Source organism: Elephantulus edwardii, unplaced genomic scaffold, assembly GCF_000299155.1.
Source record: "Elephantulus edwardii isolate Elephantulus edwardi_28Jun2011 unplaced genomic scaffold, EleEdw1.0 scaffold00326, whole genome shotgun sequence".
Lineage (NCBI taxonomy): Eukaryota > Metazoa > Chordata > Mammalia > Macroscelidea > Macroscelididae > Elephantulus > Elephantulus edwardii.
Window position 1 is genome coordinate 849,458 of NW_006400076.1, and position 6,000 is coordinate 855,457.

Consider the following 6,000-nt stretch of genomic DNA (forward strand, 5'->3'; position numbering starts at 1 on the left):
TAAAATTGGAAGTTGTCTAAAATGAAACGGAACACATTAAGATGGACATCCTTGAGATGAACGAGCTAAGATGGTATTGGTCATTTTGAATCAGACAATTCATGATCTATTATGGCAGGAGTGACAAAATAAAGAGAAATGGTGAGGCATTTATTGTCAAAAATAACTCATTTCAATATCTATTCTGAAGTACAAGGCTGTGAGCGATAGGCTACAATCCATACATCTACAAGGAAGATCTGTTAATGTAACTATTATTTAAATACACCAATACCAAAAGACAAAGATGAAGAAACTAAGAATTTAACCAATTTCTGCAATCAAAATGTATTAAAGATTGATGGCTAAAATGCAAAAGCTGGAAATATGGAAGGGTAGGTAGATGGAAAAGTATGTCCAGTAAGTCTAGATATGGCATGATAAAATTTTGTACAATCCGTGATTTATTCATCGCTAATACATTTGTTTAAAAAGCGTAAATGACAATACACAGGACGTCACCTGACAGTGTACACAGGAATCAAAGTGAAGATGGGGTTTTCAAAAAGCTCAAGATCATCAGTCAGAACAACACGAGGGATGACAGTGGAACACATCATCAGCTGCTACTAAACAAATTCAAACTAAAGCTGGGGAAAATTAAAAGTTCACAAGAACCAAAATACTAGATTGAGTTAATTCCATATGAATTTAAAAACCATATGCAGAACAGATATAATGTATTTAACATGAACAACTAAAGACCAGATGAGTTGTGGGATGACATAAAAAATATCATATATGAAGAAAGCAAAAAAGAAAAAAGTTATTAAAAAGACAGGACAAAATAAAGATCACAATTAATGCCAGAAGAGGCTCTGAAACTTGCTTCTTAAATGTACAAAAACTAAAGCAAAAAAATAGAAATGTCAAGAGAGCTGAACAGAAGATTTAGGGCACCTAGATAAGACAAAGCAAAGTATTAGAACAAAATGTACGAAGATCAGAGTTAGAAACAACAAAAAAGGAAGATCATGCTTGGCATTTCTCAAGCTGGTATTCTCTTGAAGAACAAATTCAAGCCCCAAGTTGCAATACTGATGGGCAAAAATACTGAATAGCATAGGTAATATCAAAAGAAGAAAGAAGACCTGGTTGACATGTAACCATTTCAGGAGATTCAGGAGAAAGTATATGATCAAAAGTCAATGGTGTCGAAGAGGTCCACACTGCACAGAAGGTATTGGAAAAAAATAAGGCTCCGCTAGCTGAGAGAATACTAAATCATGTGCTTCAGCAAACAGATGCAGCCCATCTCTACTTATTCATCTATACTAGGAAATTTGGAAGGCAGCTATTTCGTCAACCAACAGGAAGAGATCTCTATTTGTGTCCTTGACAAAAAGAAGTGATTCAATGGAATGTAGAAATTATTATACAACCATCATTTTACCATCACATGAAAGTAAAATACTTCTGAATATTTTACAAAAATAGGTTGGAGTAGTATATCTATAGGGAACTGTCAGGAACTTAAGCTGGATTCAGAAGAGGCCATGAAACAAGAGATATATCACTGCTGAGATCAGATGGATGTTAGCTGGAAGTAGAGAACACCAGAAAGAGATTTACTTGCATTTTATCAACTTTGCAAAGACATTCAACTATATGGATCATAAAAAATTATGGACAACATTGAAAAGAATGGAATTCCACAATACACAGTTGTGCCATGAGACACTTATGCATAAGCAAGAGTGATACTGAACAATTTAAAATCTGAAAAGAAGTGAGTGCAACAGGTCTGGAGTCTCTTACCATTCTTTCCCAGTCAGTAAACTAAGCAAATAATCCAAGAAGCTGAACTATATGGCGAATACAGCATCAGGAACGGTGAAAGATTAAACAACAGCTTGTATTATGCAAATAACCACTTTCTGTAAGTCCCTCAACCAGATGGATTGACATAGCGACTACTCCAGTGTATAGAAACTGGGATGACAGGACAGGATTCAGATCTGTTGTCCACAAGGTCACTATGTGTCATACTCAATTCATCAGCACCTAATAACATTGAAACATAAAAGGCTGGCATTTTCCTTCTTCTTTGGACTGTGTAAAGGATTTCATCTTTCTAAATGGCTTTCCTATCCTTTGATATCCTGAGACTCCACCCTACAATATGGATATTATGTCTAGTTGGGGAACAATTCCTATAGCAGATATCTCAAAACATAGAGCATGTAAGTTGGCCCTGAGGCCAGCATTAACTGGATGTTCTCAACAGGGACAGTTAGAATTGCCTGAGCCCACTCAGGTGGTTAATTTGAAGCAATATATAGGATACCTGGCAGACAGAAGGTCATTATTGCTTGATTAAAAACTAGCTAAAGGCTGAGATAAGGCATGAAGCAAATCACCACCCTTAGTTAGTTCCCCTAGGGACATGGTCTATGTCCTAGTGCTCAAATAGAAGAAAACTGAGTTCCACAACTCATCTTCTCACTTGCTTGGGATAGCCTTCCGACCTAGGCCAACTGCCTGAACCCTGCATGAAATCATCAACAACTGCCTGAGTTTCTTGAGGACCTTCCTTTCAATAAATGGTCAAGTCCATAAAACACAGACAAAAGGTTTGGAGTTGGGAGAAGGAGGAAGAATAGTTAATGCTAAAAATGACAGTGGTTTAACAGCATGAACTTTTGGGACATATGTGGCCTCTACCTTTTTTTGGTTAGTCTGGTACTGACTTTTACGTCCTTAAGAACTGTCAGTCTTTTAGTGGTTAACTTGGTACTGACTTTTGTGAATTCTAAATTAAACAATATCAAATGGAGTTCCATCCTCGAGAATTCCTGTATGTTAATAATGAATAATTCCCTTGAGGGGTATAAAAAGAGCCAGGGCTGTGTGGGGATGGATGAGGTTGACTTCTATTAATTCCACAATTGAAAACATCCACAATACAAAAATAATCCCTGTAAGGTCTGACATGGTCTCCACATTGTTGTTGTTGGTATGTGCTGTCGAGTCACCTGCGACCCATAGCGACCCTATGTTCAACAGCCATAAATCCTGCTCTATCCTGTGCCAACTTCACTGTCTCCAACAAACTCACCCCAATTACCCGAATCACTGAATCAATCCACCTCACAAAGGATCTTCCCCTCCTGCTCTGTCCCTCCACCCTCCCAAGCATGACATCCATCCTTCTCTAAGGACTGGTCTCTCCTTTACAACATGACCAAAGTATGTCAGACGAAGACTCAGAATCCTTGCCTCCAAGGAGCAGCCTGGTGGTTTAACCCTTTCCAAGATGAACCTGTTCATGTTCTTAACAGTCCATGGCATACTGAATACACTTCTCCAACACTGCAGCTCAAAGGCATCAATTCTCCTTCTATCCTCCCTAGTCACTGTCCAGCTCTCTGACGCATAGCAAGTGATTGCAGAGACCATGGCCTGTATTAAGGCACATCTTAGTCTCCAGAGTGACACCACTGCTCTTCAGTACTTTGGAGAGGTCCCTAATAGCAGACTTTCCCACCGCAATACGTCTTTTCATTTCCTGGCTGCTGGTACCAAGAGTGTTGACTGTGGAGCCAAGCAAACTAAAGCTGTGAACAATCTCAGTCTCTTCACCATTCATCCTGATGTTGCCAATTGGCCTAGTGTTGAGAATTTTTGTTTTCTTGATATTGAGCCTCAATTCATATTGAAGGCTGCAGTACTTACTTGCTACTATTTCCAACAACAATCTTAATAACCTATTCAATCTTAAATCCATTGCAATAGCTACAGACTTTATAAAATCATACAGTCATGGGATTTATTAGGGAGATTAACAGGATGTAATTCATGTTGGCAACAGGACACAATCTCTCAGGCCAGACAACTTATCAAGTGTGGGTGCAGGCACTTTTGACAGTCAGCCTCAAAGCTTAAGTCTGTGGCACAAAGTCTCCTTACTCCTCTAGCAAGCTTGGAGGAAGGACTCTGGCTCTGACTCTGTCAGCAGCAGTCCCAAGTCACTTCTGTTTCAGGTTGATTTCTACTTCTTTGCTGAGACTCTTCAATAGATTCCCATCTGGCTGGTGCAGGAATCTCTGGCCCCAAAAGATGAGGGATGCTTCCTCTTCATTGTTTTTGCTGAGATTTTCAATATATGCTTTCGAAATTACTCAATTTAAATATAATGGGATGGCTGATTCCCTCATGGATAAACTAATACACCCTATTTGAATGACCCTCCCCATCTACATTACAAAGTAACAATGAATAGTTAGAAAAGCCAGTTTGATCAATAAACCCTTGATACTACATGGGGAAAGTTGGTGTTGTCTTTTTTTAATCATTTTTTTAATTTTAATTCATTTTAATGAAAGTTCACAGAGACCCAGGGCTTCCAGTCATTCATTGCTGCACTACTCCCCCATACCCACCCCCTCCCTGGGGCTGTCTTTTCAAGAACAGATTTTGTATATTTTGATTAACCCTTTTCCAGTCATTTCACACTCTGGTTTGTCATCACTATTGTTGTTTGTGCTGTGAAGTCGAATACAAATCACAGTAAGCCTATGACCAATAAATTTGAATTCTGTACTACTGCCCAATGCTGCAGTCACTGTGTTAATCCATTTGGTTAAGTTACTTACCTTCTTTCCCCACCCCTCCACCTTTCCAGGCATGATGCCCCTCTCCAAGGAGTAACTGCTCCTAGAAACATTCCCTAAGTATCTGAGATGAAGCTTCATCATCTTTGCCTCCATGGACAACTCTGGCTGCACCCTCTCCAAATCATAATCTGTTCTCTTGGCTGTCTATGGGATATTCAGTACTAGTCTCCAACACCACAGCTCAAAGGCATCAATTCTTCTGTCATCCTTATTCCTTGTCCAGCTCTCAGAAGCACAGCAAATGATTAAGACGACTATGGCCTGAATCAGATACACCTTAATCCTCAAACTGGCCTCGCTGCTCTTCAGTAACTTGGAGAAGTCTCTACTGTAGTCTTTTCTAGTGCAATATACATCTTCTGAGTGTTGATAATGAATCCAAGTGAGATGAAGTCTGCAGCAGTTCCAATCTTTTCTCCATTTATCATGATGTGGCGAGAATTTTTATTTCTTAATGTTGAGATGTAATTCATATTGAAGGCTACAGTGATCTTCTGAAGCAAGTGCCTTAAGACCTCCTCGCTTACAGTAAGCAAGGTTGTGTCATATGTATAACGAGTTATTGATGAGTGTTCCTCTGACTCTGATGCCACATTCTTCTTCATAGGGTCCTGAGTAATGTGCTTACCCTACAGATTAAATAGCTATGGTGAAAGGATACAACCCTGACACATGTCTTTCTTAATTTTAAACATTGTAGTGTTCCCTTGCTCCATTCACACAACTTTTTGCTTTAGGCATAGGCTTCACATGAGCACAAGTAAGTGTTCTGGGATTCCCATTCTCCTCAGTGCTAGCCTTAGTTCACAGTCAAATGTTTTTGCAAAGTCAATAAAGTACAAATAGACATTCTTCTGGAATTCTTCACTTGCTTTTTTTAAAATATATAAATATATTTTATAGTATAAAATATAAAAATTTTTAAATGGTTGAGTAACATTCTAGGAGGCATGGCACATGTTTGTATTGACAACAGAGGATGAGATTGATAGTATGGGGTGGCATGGTCCTGTGGGGTGACATGGTCCAAACCATCTATGGAAGATGCTCCAAGCAATGGAAGGAGAGTACAGCTAGAGTCATCTCGTCGTCAGAGTCTTCTTTCCAACCAAAACATTCTTCTTTCATCTCTTTTCAACCTACATACTACAGTTTCTAGGGATTTGTTGTTGTTGTTGTTGTTTAATGCCGTCGAGTCGTAGACGACTCATAGCGACCCTATGAACGAACAGCCTGAGCACTGTTCGTACATAGAGTTTCCAGAGGCAAGCCATTTTGGAAGTGGATGCCGCTCCTGCTTCCAGGCTTGATTTAGTTGGGAAGCTTCAGCCAACACTGTCCACCA

General features: G+C 39.3%; 1 protein-coding gene across 1 annotated transcript in view; it reads right to left on the bottom strand.

The window, feature by feature from the left end:
* The window catches only part of ANKRD31 (ankyrin repeat domain 31), a 246,018-nt gene that overhangs the window by 118,276 nt on the left and 121,742 nt on the right, over nucleotides 1-6,000 (bottom strand).